The following is an 18,767-nucleotide window of genomic DNA, read 5'->3' as shown; positions in this document are numbered from 1 at the left end:
AAGCGAAAGCTTGACTTCATCTTTGCCAATTTTGATGCCTTTGATTTCCTTTTGTTGTCTGATTGCTGATGCTAGAACTTCCAGCACTATATTAAACAGCAGCGGTGAGAGTGGGCATCCCTGTCGTGTTCCTGATCTCAGGGAAAAAGCTCTCAGTTTTTCCCCATTGAGGATGATGTTAGCTGTGGGCTTTTCATAAATGGCTTTTATGATCTTTAAGTATGTTCCTTCTATCCCGACTTTCTCAAGGGTTTTTATTAAGAAAGGGTGTTGGATTTTGTCAAAGGCCTTTTCTGCATCGATTGACAGGATCATATGGTTCTTTTCTTTTTTTTTGTTAATGTGATGTATCACGTTGATCGATTTGCGAATGTTGAACCAGCCCTGCATCCCAGGAATGAATCCCACTTGATCATGGTGAATAATTCTTTTTATATGCTGTTGAATTCGATTTGCTAGTATCTTATTGAGAATTTTTGCATCCATATTCATCAGGGATATTGGCCTGTAGTTCTCTTTTTTTACTGGGTCTCTGTCTGGTTTAGGAATCAAAGTAATACTGGCTTCATAGAATGAGTCTGGAAGTTTTCCTTCCCTCTCTATTTCTTGGAATAGCTTGAGAAGGATAGGTATTATCTCTGCTTTAAACGTCTGGTAGAACTCCCCTGGGAAGCCATCTGGTCCTGGACTCTTATTTGTTGGGAGATTTTTGATAACCGATTCAATTTCTTCGCTGGTTATGGGTCTGTTCAAGCTTTCTATTTCCTCCTGATTGAGTTTTGGAAGAGTGTGGGTGTTTAGGAATTTGTCCATTTCTTCCAGGTTGTCCAATTTGTTGGCATATAATTTTTCATAGTATTCCCTGATAATTGTTTGTATCTCTGAGGGATTGGTTGTAATAATTCCATTTTCATTCATGATTTTATCTATTTGGGTCATCTCCCTTTTCTTTTTGAGAAGCCTGGCTAGAGGTTTGTCAATTTTGTTTATTTTTTCAAAAAACCAACTCTTGGTTTCGTTGATCTGCTCTACAGTTTTTTTAGATTCTATATTGTTTATTTCTGCTCTGATCTTTATGATTTCTCTTCTTCTGCTGGGTTTAGGCTGCCTTTGCTGTTCTGCCTCTATTTCCTTTAGGTGTGCTGTTAGATTTTGTATTTGGGATTTTTCTTGTTTCTTGAGATAGGCCTGGATTGCAATGTATTTCCCTCTCAGGACTGCCTTCGCTGCGTCCCAAAGCGTTTGGATTGTTGTATTTTCATTTTCGTTTGTTTCCATATATTTTTTAATTTCTTCTCTAATTGCCTGGTTGACCCACTCATTCGTTAGTAGGGTGTTCTTTAACCTCCATGCTTTTGGAGGTTTTCCAGACTTTTTCCTGTGGTTGATTTCAAGCTTCATAGCATTGTGGTCTGAAAGTATGCATGGTATAATTTCAATTCTTGTAAACTTATGAAGGGCTGTTTTGTGACCCAGTATATGATCTATCTTGGAGAATGTTCCATGTGCACTCGAGAAGAAAGTATATTCTGTTGCTTTGGGATGCAGAGTTCTAAATATATCTGTCAAGTCCATCTGATCCAATGTATCATTCAGGGCCCTTGTTTCTTTATTGACTGTGTGTCTAGATGATCTATCCATTTCTGTAAGTGGTGTGTTAAAGTCCCCTGCAATGACCACATTCTTATCAATAAGGTTGCTTATGTTTATGAGTAACTGTTTTATATATCTGGGGGCTCCGGTATTTGGCGCATAGACATTTATAATTGTTAGCTCTTCCTGATGGATAGACCCTGTAATTATTATATAATGCCCTTCTTCATCTCTTGTTACAGCCTTTAATTTAAAGTCTAGTTTGTCTGAAATAAGTATGGCTACTCCAGCTTTCTTTTGGCTTCCAGTAGCATGATAAATAGTTCTCCATCCCCTCACTCTCAATCTAAAGGTGTCCTCAGACCTAAAATGAGTCTCTTGTAGACAGCAAATAGATGGGTCTTGTTTTTTTATCCATTCTGATACCCTATGTCTTTTGGTTGGCGCATTTAATCCATTTACATTCAGTGTTATTATAGAAAGATACGGGTTTAGAGTCATTGTGATGTCTGTATGTTTTATGCTTGTAGTGATGTCTCTGGTACTTTGTCTCACAGGATCCCCCTTAGGATCTCTTGTAGGGCTGGTTTCGTGGTGACAAATTCCTTCAGTTTTTGTTTGTTTGGGAAGACCTTTATCTCTCCTTCTATTCTAAATGACAGACTTGCTGGATAAAGGATTCTCGGCTGCATATTTTTTCTGTTTAGCACACTGAAGATATCGTGCCAAGCCTTTCTGGCCTGCCAAGTTTCAAAGGAGAGATCAGTCACGAGTCTTATAGGTCTCCCTTTATATGTGAGGGCATGTTTATCCCTTGCTGCTTTCAGAATTTTCTCTTTATCCTTGTATTTTGCCAGTTTCACTATGATATGTCGTGCAGAAGATCGATTCAAGTTACGTCTGAAGGGAGTTCTCTGTGCCTCTTGGATTTCAATGCCTTTTTCCTTCCCCAGTTCAGGGAAGTTCTCAGCTATAATTTCTTCAAGTACCCCTTCAGCACCTTTCCCTCTCTCTTCCTCCTCTGGAATACCAATTATGCGTATATTATTTCTTTTTAGTGTATCACTTAGTTCTCTAATTTTCCCCTCATACTCCTGGATTTTTTTATCTCTCTTTCTTTCAGCTTCCTCTTTCTCCATAACTTTATCTTCTAGTTCACCTATTCTCTCCTCTGCCTCTTCAATCCGAGCCGTCGTGGTTTCCATTTTGTTTTGCATTTCATTTAAAGCGTTTTTCAGCTCCTCGTGACTGTTCCTTAGTCCCTTGATCTCTGTGGCAAGAGATTCTCTGCTGTCCTGTATACTGTTTTCAAGCCCAGCGATTAATTTTATGACTATTATTCTAAATTCACTTTCTGTTATATTATTTAAATCCTTTTTGATCAGTTCATTAGCTGTTGTTATTTCCTGGAGATTCTTCTGAGGGGAATTCTTCCGTTTGGTCATTTTGGACAGTCCCTGGAGTGGTGATGACCCGCAGGGCACTTCCCCCGTGCTGTGGTGTATAACTGGAGTTGGTGGGCGGGGCCGCTGTCCGACCTGATGTCTGCCCCCAGCCCACCGCTGGGGCCACAGTCAGACTGGTGTGTGCCTTCTCTTCCCCTCTCCTAGGGGCGGGATTCACTGTGGGGTGGTGTGGCTCGTCTGGTCTACTTGCACACTGCCAGGCTTGTGGTGCTGGGGAGCTGGCGTATTAGCTGGGGTGGGTAGGCAAGGTGCACGGGGGCGGGAGGGGCAGGCTTTGCTCGCTTCTCCTTAGGTGATCCACTTCAGGAGGGGCCCTGTGGCAGCAGGAGGGAGTCAGATCCGCTGCCGGAGGTTTGGCTCCGCAGAAGCACAGAGTTGGGTGTTTGCGCGGAGCGAGCAAGTTCCCTGGCAGGAACTGGTTCCCTTTGGGATTTTGGCTGGGGGATGGGCAGGGGAGATGGCGCTGGCGAGCGCCTTTGTTCCCCGCCAAGCTGAGCTCTGCCGTCCGGGGGCTCAGCAGCTCTCCCTCCCTTTGTCCTCCAGCCTTCCCGCTTTCTGAGCAGAGCTGTTAACTTCTGACCTCCCAGACGCTAAGTCGCGCTTGCTGTCGGAACACAGTCCGTCCGGCCCCTCCGCTTTTGCCAGCCCGACTCGGGGGCTCTGCTTGGCCGGCGAGCCGCCCCTCCGCCCTGGCTCCCTCCCGCCAGTCCGTGGAGCGCGCACCGCCTCGCCGCCCTTCCTACCCTCTTCCGTGGGCCTCTCGTCTGCGCTTGGCTCCGGAGACTCCGTTCTGCTAATCCTCTGGCGGTTTTCTGGGTTCTTTAGGCAGGTGTAGGTGGAATCTAAGTGATCAGCAGGACGCGCGGTGAGCCCAGCGTCCTCCTAAGCCGCCATCTTCCGGAACTCCCCTGAAAAGAACTTCTAACCCAGGTTAATCACATTTAAAGTTTTGATAGTTGTTCACGAATAGACCTTAGAAAAGGATTTATCAGTTTATATTCCTATCAGAAATGTGATATTTCTGTGATACACATTTCCATTCATGTCCAATACTAGATAGCATCAATCTTTACTTTTCTATATATGTAAGAAATGGTATTCATTGATGTGAAACAATTTGCCCTTCACTGATTTTCAGTGAATCAAAACATTTTTTCAGGAATTTATTGATCATTTGTGTAACCTATCACACAATTAGATTCTATCAATGATCTGTGTTCTGCCTACTTTGCTCTTATGTTGTTTGGGAAATTTATATAGATTCTAAAAGATATATACTAAAAACATATTATCTAAGTATATATGTATCTAAAATAAAATATTATCTATAATATATAGATATAATATTTTATTTGGTAACTATTTCATTGGTATTTATTCTCAACCTGTATCTTACATTGCACCTCTGACATTTCGCTGATTTGAAAGTCTGTATTGACAAATACACCAATCCTGTCCTTTACAGGGCCAAAACTTGAGCACAAATCCTATTTTGTCGCTAATTATGAAACAACTTTTTTATATTCCAGTCTAGTTATTGTATATTTTTTCCACATTTAAATTATTAGAACATCCTCAATTTTTGGTATAGTATTATCCAGGGGCTTAACATTATTGTTGACCCAAATAGATAACTTTTCTAAAAGCATTTATTTAAAAGTTTAAAGTTTCTCGAGGGGCGCCTGGGTGGCTTGGTCGGTTAAGCGTCCGACTTCGGCTCGGGTCATGATCTCACGGTCCGTGAGTTCGAGCCCCGTGTCGGGCTCTGTGCTGGCAGCTCGGAGCCTGTTTCGGATTCTGTGTCTGCCTCTCTGTCTGCCCCTCCCCTGTTCATGCTCTGTTTCTCTGTCTCAAAAATAAATAAACATTAAAAAAAATTTTTTTTTTAAAGTTTAAAGTTTCTCTTCTTGGCCCTTTTAAAAATTTCAATTCTCTTTATCCTGCTTGGACCAATCTTACTAATGTGCTTACATTTCCTTCTTAATTGCACTCATCCTTATTTGTGCCTTAATTTATTTTCCAATCTACAAGAATCAACAGTTTCTCTGCAATTAAGTAATACTTGTGTGAAGAAAAGACAGGCAAACAGATACATAATCCATTGTTTTCAATTCAATCCTGGGATAAAAGGTCAGGGAATTTACACGGCCATAAAACCAGATGTGTCTTTACACCCAATTACATAAAATGCAAGATATATAAAATAATATATGTTCAGTCAATATGGCTCTACAGACCAACTCTGAAAATAGCTATTGATATTTTCCAAAAAGTCAAAGTTAGTATTTGTTACTAAAAATTTTAAACAACAAATTTTAAAAGGAAATGGGAAAAACAAGCCAGCAATCAATTCAATATGCTTGTACATCCCACTGCTGTTAAGAGACATTCATCATTCTGCAGTGAATAAACTCCTCATCCGGCTTCTACCAGGGGGCATTAGTGGGCCCCAACAGTGAACATTAAATGAAAGGAGAATTGCAGGCTAGAGAATTAACAAGAGGAAATGAGAGAGAATAAAAAATTGTTCTAATCATTCTTTGGGTCCTTATAATCATGAAGTTAAATCATTCCTTGAGGGTTATTATGGTGATAGCCATATAATGCAGAGGGGGTTGGCAGATTGGGATGAGATATGTTATTTCTGAGCTTGAATAAAAAGTAAATTTAGAAAGAAGTAGCAAGAAAGTGATTTCTTTTACAAAGAAACATCATTTTGATTTTAGTCTAGCAATTCAACTGTTGTTTATTAAAAGAAAAGTGAGAAGTAGAAGCGTTTTCATTTTTGATCAGATGGAATGTTGCTTTATTAAATAGCACTTGAAAGGGATGAACTTTTGTCAGAAATTTCTTTGTTGTACAAAGGTTTTATTATAATAAAACTGTATATACAATCCAAGAGAATGTAAAATTCAGAAATTTATTTTTTGAAATGAATAAAAGAACATTTAAAAGGCCAAAAAAAAGAGCTCTTGAGAAATGTATAGGAGTAACATACTATTGTTAGGGTCATTGTTAATGGAAATAGACCCTTGAAGAGGTACTCTTCAGATGTTTATTATTATTATTACTATTGTCATAATTATTAAAATGAAATTCAGTTGGCATTGTTCTTTATATTTAGAGTAATTTAATCTCATTTTCAAATCCTATGCATCACAGTTCCTAAGAGTTAGCAACTAATTTTAAAAGAAACCAATTTGCTCTTAAAAATAAGCTTAATCTCATCAAAACTGTTATCACCTCACTCTTTAAACTCATTTGCATATATAAATAAATATTTTTCAACAATTTGTATTTTTAAAGTAGTTTATTGAGGCAAAATTCACATGACACAAAATTAACCACTTTAGAGTGAATAATTCAGTGTCATTTAGTCCATTCACAATGTTGTACAACCATCACCTCTATCTAGTTCCAAAGCACTTCCATCATTGCAAAGTAAAACATCTTACCCACTAAGCAGTTTCTCCTCATCTCCACCTTCCCCTATTTCATGGCATCCACCAATCTGTATTCTGTCTCTATGGATTCATTTATTCTGGATATTTCATATAAATAGAATCATATAATATGGGACCTTCTGTGTCTACCTTCTTTTACTTTGGAGGTTCATTTACATCATAGCGAGTATCATGCTTCAAGCATTTTTGTGTTGAAATAATATTCCATTGTATGTATATAACATAATTTGTTTATCCATTCATCTGTTGATGGACTATTTCCAACTTTTAGCTCTTGTGAATAGTTCTGATACGAACATGTGTGCACATGTACTAGTTTAGTGCCTGTTTTCTTTTTTTTTTTTTTTTTTTACTTTATTTATTTTTTGAGGGGAGGGGAGGAGGGCAGAGACAGAGGCAGAGAGAAAACCCAAGCAGGCTCCTTGCTGTCAGCACTGAGCCAGTCGCGGGGCTCAATCCTACAAACTGTGATATCATGACCTGAACAAAATCAAGAGTCAGATGCTCAACTGACTGAGTCACCCAGGTGCCTTAATGCCTCTTTTAAGGTTTTTTGTTTGTTTTTGTTTTTGTTTTTGGTATATATATACGAATGGAACGGCAGATTTATACGGTAATTCTAGGTTTAGTTTTGGTATAAGCCACCAAACTGTTTAACATAGACGCTAAACCATTACCACCAGCAATAAATGAGAGTTCTAATTCTTCCACATTCTCATGAACATTTGGTATTTTCTGCTTTATTTTGTTGTTGTTGTTGTTGTTGTTGCTTTTTGGTGTTTTTAAAAAAATATCCTAAACCTTAGTATGTATGAAATTATACCTCATCACAGTTTTGATTTACATTTCTCTAATAACTAATGATGTTGATCAAATGTTTATTGGCCATTTGTATATCTTTGAGGAAATGTTGATTCACCATTTGTATTCATAAGCCCCATGAAATGGAAAGCAAACACTTTAGGTTATACTAAATTGTTCCAACACCTATTCTATTCTTTCATTCCAAGAGCAAAACAGAACAAAATAGAAAAGAAAGAGAAAAAAAAAAGAAAAACAAAAAAAGGGGGGAAAGCTCTTGCTGTTTTATTTTCCATGATATTTTACTTCAATTCAGAAGATGTAGGCAAAATGTCTCAGAAACGCATAATCAGGAAAGCTGGATGTGCCTCACATATTGAGAAAGCACCCAACTAAGTCTTTGGAGGCTAATCAGGAAACTGTGTGCACTATAAAAGGTTTTACCCTTTATGCCCGTATAGTGAAATGGAGATGTAATTAAAGAAATTTAAGTCATAAATGAATGGTAACAACAGCTGAGTGACAACTAATGTGGCATAAATTAACAAACGGCTTTTTCCTTGAATTTTAGTTTCCCTATGGCATGTCTCATTTCACAGTCAGAGCAGAACACTGGAAATACAAATCTCTGCTGAAGTCTACTTTCACATATCCCTAGAAAGTCAATACTGTCTAGATACATGGAGAAGTTCCTCTGCTATTGATGAGGTGAATATTTTAAACATACATTAAGTCATATCATGGACCCCAAATACCTATCAATCTATCAAAAACAAACCCTTCCTTCTATTTCTCTTCCCCTCAAATTGTATTTCTATTATCTAGAAACATTCTGACTTCCAAATTGACTTAAAGACTCTTCAGAGAAAACAAGCCTGGTTGGTTTTGAAAATAACCTTTAATTGACTTGTTTTTATTTTTCTTAAATATAAATTCATTTATGCTTACAAGCTTAGCACAGAATGTTTCAGTTTATTCATTTATTATTCACTCAAAAGTATTTTAAAATGTCTTATGGGGATAAGCACCATTTTAAGCACTGAAGATTTAAAATGAATCTAATATAGTCCTGTCCCTTACAAAGCTCACAGTCTAATCAAATACACAAAACAAGAAAACATGCAGTTATGATATAGTACATTAAATGCTAAGATCATGATAAACTCAAGGTGTTATAAAAGACAAGGACTCTGAAAACTATAGAAAACTTAAGAAAGAAATTAAAGAGGGCACAAAGACATGGAAAAGCATTCCGTGCTCATGGGTTGGAAGAACAAACATTGTTAAAATGTCTATGCTACCCAAAGCAATCTACACATTTAATGTAATCCCTATCAAAATACCACCAGCATTTTTGCAGAGATATATCAAACAATCCTAAAATTTGTATGGAACCACAAAAGATCCTGAATAGCCAAAGCAATCCTGAAAAAGAAAAAAAAAAACTGGAGGCATCACTATTCTAGATTTCAAGCTATATTACAAAGATGTAGTCATTAAAACAATATGGTACTGACACAAAAAAACAGACACATAGGTCAATGGAACAGAATAAAAACCCCAGAAATGGACCTACAACTAATTGTCAACTCATCTTCAACAAAGCAGAAAAAAAATCCAATGGAAAAAAGACAGTATTTTCAACAAATGGTGTTGAGAAAACTGGACTTCAACATGCAGAAGAATGAAACTAAACCAGTTTCTAACACCATATAAAAAAATAAAATCAAAATGGATGAATGACCTAAATATGAGACAGGAAACCATTAAAATCATAGAGGAGAATACAAGCAGCAACCTCTCTGACCTCAGCTGGAGCAACTTCTTACTAGACACATTGCTGAAAGCAAGGGAAATGAAAGCAAACATGAACTACTGGGACCTCATCAAGATAAAAAGCTTCTGCACAGCAAAAGAAACAATCAACAAAACTAAAAGGAAGCCTAGGAATGGGAGAAGATATTCGCAAATTACATCTCTGATGAAGAGTTAGTATCCAAAATCTATAAAAAAAAAAAAAACTTACCAAATACCAAACTCAACACTCAAAAAACAACCCAGTTAAGAAATGGGCAGAAGACATGAACAGACACTTTACCAAAGAAGACATCCAGATGGCTAACAGACACATGAAAAGATGCTCAACATCACTCATCATTAGGAAATCCATATCAAAACCACAATGAGATACCACCTCATACCTGTCAGAATGGCTGAAATTAACATCACAAGAAATAACAAGTGTTGGTGAGGATGTGGAGAAAGGAGAACCCTCTTGCACTGCTGGTGGGAATGCAAACTGGTGCAGCCACTCTGGAGAACAGTATGGAGGTTCTTCAGGAAACTAAAAACAGAACTACCCTACAATCCTGCAATTGCACTATTAGGTATTTATCCTAAGGTAGATTCAAAGGGGTATATGCACACCAATGTTTATAGCAGAATTATCATCAATAGCTAAACTATGGAGAGAGCCCAAATGCCCATCGACTGATGAATGAATAAAGAATATATATACAGAATGGAATATTACTCAGCCAAAAAAATGACATATAGTCATTTGCAATCATGTGGATGGAGCTAGAATGTATTATGCTTAGTGAAATAAGTCAATCAGAGAAGGACAAATTTCATATGATTTCACTTATATGTATAATTTAAGAAACAACACAGATGAACATATGGGAAGAAGGGGGAAGAGAAGAAAAGGAAACAAACCACAATAGACTCTTAATTATGGAAAACAAGGTGAGGGTTGATAGAGGGAGGTGGGTGGGAGGTGGGCTAGATGGGTGATGGGTATTAAAGAGGGCATTTATGATGAGCATTGGGTGTTGTATGTAAGTGATGAATCACTGAATTCTACTCCTGAAACCAATAGTGCATTGTATATGAACTATTTAAAATTTAAATAAAAAAATAAGAACAAATAACCTAGATAGGACTAATGAAAGTTTCCAAAAAAGAGGGGGGAACTTGAGCTAAATCTTACAGAACAGGTAAAGCAGGGAAGTACAATTGCAGTTCTCTTTATGAATGTGATATCTTTGTTGCCCAAGAATATTTGGCATGCTGTGTCTCATCAGCTACCACAATACAAAACTTTTTAATGCAGTCCCTGCCCTGTGCCCTGAGCTTCCCATTGATAGCAGCCATAGCATCACATTTTCACCCCGAATAGACAGGGTGATTAAATCTGAACATTGTCTCTGGGGTCACAGTTATTTTTGCTCTTACCAAATTCAAACTCATTAATTGATTGTGTGGAAGCTTTGAGAATACATAGACTGCCACCAAAGTTAACACAAATATTGAAAAAAAAAAAGTGTTCGGGCACTGAAAACATACTACTAATGGATGTAAAATTAAGGCTAACTACTGACCTCTAAAGCAGTTACATATTAAATAAAATCTATCACATGGAGCAATTTTTATGGATAAATTTCAAATTTATAAACAAGTCAGTATTAACCATAAAATTTAATTTTGTTCTAATCTTACAGCTATTTTATTAAAATAAAAAATTTCGGGATAGATAAACTATATTTTTCTGAAGAAATTAAGCATCATCATTACCTTTTGTCCTAAATTTAATCACTATTATGTCTGAAATCTTTAAAGAGAGCTTTGATTTTTCTAAGTGTTATTTTCTAGATATTAATTGACCCTTGTATAATAAATATGGATGACATACCCACACTTCTTCTACCCTGTGGGGAAGCATTTCTTTATGTTAAGAGAATAATGGATATTTATTTGCCTGCTTAAAAATTCACAATACTAACACAAACAGACACACATAAAATTATAGCATCTCTTTCCTTCACTAAATTTTGCAAAATCTAATTATAACCATTATCAGCCTTCAGAATAAATAAAAATTTGTTTCTATATCATTATTTTCTGAAAACATTAGCCAATACTTATAACGGGGCTTGGGGAATTCATGTATATTTGTGTTTTGTCTTACTTCAAATTAATGCCATAAATTTATACCTACTACTTGCCCTGCAGCACTTTTAATGATGATATTTGTTATTTATTTAGTGGAAAAACCCCAGAGGCTTCCCTAATCACCATCAAAGTACTCCATGTAATAAATTCACAGTCAGAAGAGATATCTTCCTTGAAAGAAAGATTAACTCCACCCAGAAAACTGAAGCAAACTCACATACTCACATGGTTTACTTTACATAGCTGCCTGAGACAATTATAAATGACAGATGAAGTATAAAAGTCTTAAGGTAGAGGATGAGAGAAAATAAAGGGTAATAGAACTTATAGGGAATATATTATTAAAGTACATTTGTTTTTCTCATCTTGTTTAGAACCAAAAGGTATTCAATGGATTAGAATGACTATAGTCTGTATAATGGAAGCATTAGGGGAGAATATAATGTTAATATAAAACATAAACACTTGTTTTTTACTAAGCAATACAATGGGAAAAACAGTATCTACCTAATAGTGTTTGTTGTTAACATTCAATGATATCATATGGATAAGCCAATGTACCAAGGTGTGCATACAGTAGGAGCTCAATAATAGATAAATTATAATTATTGATAAAAATAATTGATAAATAATTCTTAATTGAGTAACCAAACCATAATTTTAACAGACAAATATGCTTGCTTACGTAAAAGAATTATCAAAATGATGCATAGACCTAACTGACCAGGGTTAAAGACCTATAATAAGATATGAATGCTTAAAACTCTTACTGATAGTCACAGAATAGATTTTAAGAAAGGTCTGATAAAGTGAGTAGAAAAGAGACAGGTTTTAACAGAAGAAAGGAAATAGTAATATATTTACATTTCACAGGGAATAAAATCTTGGTCTTGGGGGAAAAATAAGATAATGTCTGTGTTTCTACCTTTGAAAAAGTAAATATTATCTTAATAATGGATGGCTACTGTTGGTTTAGAAAGTCAACACAGTATAGATGAATGGCATTTAAACAACATTGCTCAATTGGTCTGGATATTAGGACTTTAAAGATTTCTACTGGTAATTCAGGAGACAAACTAGAAAAATAATAGGGAATGGGAGAAACAGTCTCTTAAAATAAAGGTCTGGAAAGTAACAAGTAGAAGGTCTTAGAACAAGGCCATCTGATGATTTGGTAGAGATGGCCAGTCAATTTTAGGAAAGATATGTCTAGTAAAATTAATGTTTATGTTGCTGCTATGAAACTGTGAAATACCCGAATTTTCCTCTATAACCTCAGACTCTCAGAAAAAGGGCGACACCCTATATTTTCTTGTTGATGCTGTAGTAAATTATCACAAACTTCATAACTCAAAACAACACATTCTCTTATGGTTATGGAGGTCAGAAGTCCAGTAAGATTTGTTGGGCTAAAATCAAGTTGTCCGTGAAGCTGGCTTTTTCTGAAAGTTCTGGAGGAGAGTCCACTCCTTGTCTCTTCTAGAGATCACTGGCATTCTTTGGATTGCAGTCACACCACCCCAATCTCTGCTTCCATGACACACTGCCTTCTTCTACTAACACTGATCCTCCTGCCTCCATTTTAGAAAGACCCTTGTGATTATGTTGGACACACTCCAATAATCCCAAATAATCCTGTCATTTCAAGGCTCTTAATTTAATCATATATGCAAAGTCTCTTTTATCATATAAGGTAACATGACATTCATAGTTTCCAGAGATTAAGATATGGATATATTTGGTGGGGGAAAGGCATTATTCGGCCTGTTGCACACACACACACACACACGCACACACACACACACACACACACACACATACACATACATACACATACAAACACATACTACATACAACAGCTTTGTGTTAGTTATATTTTGGTGAAAGGAAAAATAGAGACAATATCCAACATAGGAAATGAAATGCATATAACGGACAGGAAAAAAAAGTAGAAATATGAAGAAAGTGACACAGGGGATTCAGTTGAAGGAAAGAAAGAGAAGAAGAAGAAGGAGAAGGAGATGAAGGAGAAGAAATTAGTTACAACCATGAGAAATGAAATTAATCCCTTTAAAAAGTTTATATAAGGGTGCCTGGGTGCCTCAGTCGGTTGAGTGTCCAGCTTCAGCTCAGGTCGTGATCTCACGGTTCATGGGTTCAAGCCCCACCTTGGGCTCTCTGCTGACAGCTCAGAGCCTGGAGCTTCAGATTCTGTGCCTCCCACTCTTCAGATTCTGTGCCTCCCTCTCTCTCTCTGCCCCTCCTCCACTCATGCTCTGCCATTCTCTCTCTCTCTCTCTCAAAAAAAAAAAAGTTTAGATAAACTTCAGGACATGTAAAAATATTGGGACAAAGGAAAAAAATGGTTAGGTCTCTTATAATACATGGGATTGAGGACAAAACAATTTAATTTAAATGTTAAGGAAAGACGTATGCTGGAACTTCTCTGCTAGACTCCTGGATTCCTACAAATCAATGTTTTGGGGGTTGAGGGGAGGAATAATGGTAAAAACTCCTATATCACCATCCTGTTCATAGGAGACACAGTTTTAGACTGAAATATATAAATAGAATTAAAATAAAGGTTGAAAAATTATATATCATGCAAACAAAAACCATATGAGAGTTAGAACACCTAGACTAATATCAGATAAAATAGATTTAAAACAAAAAAGGTACTGGGGCACCTGGGTGGCTCAGTCAGTTTAGCTTTGGACTTTGGCTCAGGTCATGATCTCACAACTCAGTGAGTTCGAATCCCACATCAGGCTCTCTGCTGACAGCTCAGAGCCTGAAGCCTGCTTCAGATTCTGCGTCTCCCTTGCTTTCTGCCCCTCCCCCACTCATGCTCTGTCTCTTTCTCTCTCAAAAATAAACATTAAAAATTTTTCTAACAGTTACTAGAGATAAATAGGATAAAAATCATAGATAGATAGATAGATAGATAGATAGATAGATATAGATATGTTCTTTATCAATAGAATAAAGGACAAAACCCACATGATCTTTTCAATAGATGCAGAAAAAATATTTGACAAACTCCAACCTAACTAAGTGACAAAAATATTTGACAAACTGGTCACAGATGGGGACTTCTTCAATATAAAAGACATCTTCAGAATCCACAACTAAGATAACTCCTTTATGGAGAAGGACTGAATGCATTCCCTCTAAGATCAGAGACAAGGCAAGGATGTCTGCGCTCATTACTTCTACTCAACGTTATCCTAAAGATTCTAGCCAGGGCAGTTAGTCAAAAAAATTAAATTAAAATCATCCAGGCTGGAGAGATAAAATAAAACTATTTTCATTTTCAGATGACATGATTTGGTATATAAAAAAAACATGCTAAAACATGAGTGAATCTTGAAAACATTATGCTAATGAAAGAAGTCAGTCACAGAAGACCATATAATAATGTGATTACATTTAGGTGAAATTTCCAGAATGGGGAAATAACTCGAGACACAAATAGAATAGTGATTGCCCAGAACTTGGAAAGGGGATGCTTTGGGGGAAAATGGAAAATGACTTCTGAAGGGTGCAGGATTTATTTTTGTGGTGAGGTGAAAATGTTCCAAATTTGAGAATGGTGGTGGTTGCACAGTTCTGTGAATATAGTTAAACCATCAAATTGTGCACCTTAAGTAGTTTAATTGTATGCTATGTAAATTATATCTCAATTAAAGCTTTTATATATAGACGTTTTCAAGAGTGAATTAGGAGACATGATTGAGGAAGGTTGGCTATAGGTTTTTCTATGTTGTATTTCTCCTGGAATGAGCTAAGTCCAGTAAAAATAAAGACTGTTAGATATCATTAAAATAGTAAAGTAAAGGGAAACATGTAATTTATCTTTATTCTTTTATTAAAAATGTCTGTATCTGGAAAATAATTTGTACAACATTCCAAGATAGAAATAATGTATTAATAAAAAAGATTAATAGATCCCCAGAATTACGAATGAGAATTAAAAGGAGTACATTCATCTTATAAGAATAAAAATATCTGACCTCTTGCATTTGGATAACAGAAACTGGGGTAGCAATTACTCCATGAATTCTTGAATGGCACAAATAAAGTAAGCATAAATTTATGTATGTCTAAATATAATACAAAGGGGATAAGTTGTAAATCAATCTAGTAATCTAATGATAAATATGATGACATATCCTGAAATTAGAAATGGACAGTATTCCTTAACCCTGTGAAAATTAATAAAGGGAAAGCTCATTTTAAAAGGAGTTGGGAGGCCAGAAGGGGGAGCTCTCACTCTGTACCACTCCACATTAATCACAGGAAGCGTTGTCAATTTCACACCCCAGCAGAAGAATCCCTAGCAGGAAAGAATTATCTATTAAGGGTTCCAACAGGAACATAGTATCTCCTACATACATAGTATCTCCTACAAGAAATCAACTATCCCAGAAAATCAGCCAAAGAGAAACTGTCATCACCTTGAACTCTTGCTTTTTCTCCAATAGACTTTCATTCAAAACATCTCCCAACTTCCTCCTTCTTCATAAAATAACATTACCCTCTTTTGTTGGATTTGTCTATGATTTTGCCATAGCTTGCGTGTCCCAAATTGCAATTCTTTGCTATTCCCACTTAAACCTATTTTGCTGGTAAAATAACTGGCTTTTATCTTTAATGTTACCAATCCAAAATATGATAGCAGTAGAAAAATAATTTTATTCAAAAAGAGTTAAGACCAAATTAAGAACTATAAGTCCTCAGCAGACTTATAAAAACACAGCGATCTCTAGAGTTTATTTCAGGGTGGCAACGAAGTTCTCCCCTATTGATAAAAGCCATCTGGATAAGTCAATTTTCAGGTTCAGGAAGGTAATTCTGATTTTCAAGTGGATAAGTCAAGTAGGCCATCAGCTATATTAGATCTGGGGTTAAAAAACAGTTCTGGGCTGAAAGTATACATCTTGGGGGCAATAGAACATCAATGGAATATGAATGAGATTACTGAAGGAGTGTATATAAATACATCAGTGTAGCGGATATAGTATAAATAGATGTTGGGAGTATAAATGGCAATTAATATAATATACTATAAGAATATATTTGAGGGGGTATTTCTTATTACTGAGTTCATCAGGAATCAAGTTAAGTTCTATTTGAGTTCAAGCCCAAAGTGGTTATTGACAATTTACTAGATGGAAAACTGAAGGGGAGGCATTACAATAAAAAATAATATCAAAGCAAAGACTCTAAGAGATAAGAGTTAACTGATCCTAGATAAATACCTTGCAGGCTGGCGTTTTCCTAAGAAAGTGTCAGACACAGTATTCCTGGCACTTGGCTTTAGTCCAGTAACTAAAACAATCTATTCTGGTCAAGTCTTACACCACACCTTTAATTCCAAGAGAGGGTCTCTACTTCCCCAACACTGAATGTTGATATCCAAAAAATCCTGATTCCAGTTTCAAATGGCACACAAGTGAAACTATTAGTCTTAGACCCCAGGCCTAGCATTATGCCAGGTTAGGATCTAAAATATCTCTAAGTAGATGAAACAAAAATAGTACCAGTTTTCCTTTGGGAGGAAATAGGTAGATGAGGTTATGAAAACATATGCATTGCAATGTATACTTTGGGGCACATTTTAAAATTTTGTACAGTGTGGATACATTCAGTTTTTTTTCTAAAAGAGAATAATAGTTTCCATGTCTTTAAGAATAGAAATCATTGCTATCATCTTATGTTTAAATAAAGCAATTTTCTCATAAAATAACAGTAACGTGAAATATCAGTTTGTTCACTAATTAAGTACAGAGCACTTAATATACATTATTAATTTGCTTTTCTCCAACATCCAACTACTAATTCCCTCAGATACTCTCTCAAGTAACTTCATGGATTCATTTCTTCTTATCATTATAAAATCACAGTTTAAGTCTTCTAAGATTAATTCGGAAACCTTGAGCCTGATTTGAAAAATGAAACCGTATTTGTTATTAGGTTAATATCCTCTTTGCCAAGACTGATTTTGTGCTTGTTTTGGAAGCTCTGCACCTTTCAAAAATATAAATGAAGTGAGCAATTCTTTTCATGTTTCATATTACTTGTTCTTTTCTCTTTACAGCATTTCCTAATCATTTATTTCAATAATCTGCACACGGCTTTGATCCAATGTTGTAGTTTGGAAAATTCATTTTTCAAATTAGTCATAGGAAATCATATTATTCATTATTTTTAATCACACTTCCTCTATCCCTAGATATATAACAAGTAGTTTTTTTTCCTTTCCTAAAGTTCATAAAATAAAGATTATTTTTGTCAATATATAATTAATGCCCAATCTTAACAATTCTGAAAGGTACATAGGTCCTGAGGTTTACAAATATTGGGCCATCAGTTTCTTGGGGAACCAACAGAGTGAACCCTATAGATGATAGAAATAGTGAGAGAGCAAATACTCCCAATGTAAAAAAGAATGTCATATTATTCTGCCAATGGTATTTCAATAGGTCTGGATGTGTACTAGAGTGTAAGGGAGAAAGGAATATGTCACTTTACTAGACATACTAGATAAGCAACATCATTGGTAAAAGCAACCGTTTTCTAGGCACTACCATTTCTCCTCTATTATGTGTTAAATTCTTCACACAACATCTCTGAGGCAGGTGCCATTATTATACCCATCCTGTTCTGAAGACACTCTCAAGGTCATACCTAAGCCAGAAAAGTTGGTAGAGCCAGTATTTAAATCCTAGCCAGCTGTCTAATCTCAGAGAATATGCTCTTAAGCAAAGTACCAGTCAGCCTCCTAGACTTGAGGGAGGTGGTCAGGAATATTCTAAACCAGCATATTCTGATTTAGAATAGTTCTCTGATCATCCCAATTAATGAATACACCTAATACAAGGTAAGATGAATGCATACTTTTCCAGGCAGCAACACAGTGACAAGCAGGTCTGCACCAGTTCCTATAAGTTCAAAATTATTTCCATGAGACCACAGTTCTGCCGGATCATAAATGCAACTTCAGATTAAACAAAATCATTACTGTGCTGCTTTGGTGTATTAGGTATGTGCTCCCTATGATGAGGAATCCTAATGCACAGGATTGGATTTGTTTCCTCTTCAGTGATCTTTGGCCTATCTATATCTTCAGCCACGAGCAAACAGCTGCATATGAATTTTTATCAGATAATGTGTTCATATCCATAAGGCATTTCCCCAGCACTTTTATTGACATATCTTGGCTTAATCCACATATTGGTTCAGGAAAAATACTGTACAAATCCCTAAAATAAAATTGTTTAGGAAATAACATCATTCGTACGCATAACTTGACAGTTCCACATTCACATCCCATTAAGGTGTCCATGGTGCAATATATTTTAAGATAGTTTCAGGTTTATCTTTACATTTACAAAACAAATGAAAATTCCCAGAGTTTACTAGTGCAAGAAAGCTATAAATGTGTAATATTTCTGTTTCTGTGGAGTTTTCTTACCAGCCATATTTG

This window comes from Neofelis nebulosa, chromosome 6 (assembly GCF_028018385.1).
Source record: "Neofelis nebulosa isolate mNeoNeb1 chromosome 6, mNeoNeb1.pri, whole genome shotgun sequence".
NCBI classification, from domain to species: Eukaryota; Metazoa; Chordata; class Mammalia; order Carnivora; family Felidae; genus Neofelis; species Neofelis nebulosa.
The sequence above is the reverse complement of the archived record's forward strand: the minus strand, read 5'-3'. Positions refer to the sequence as shown.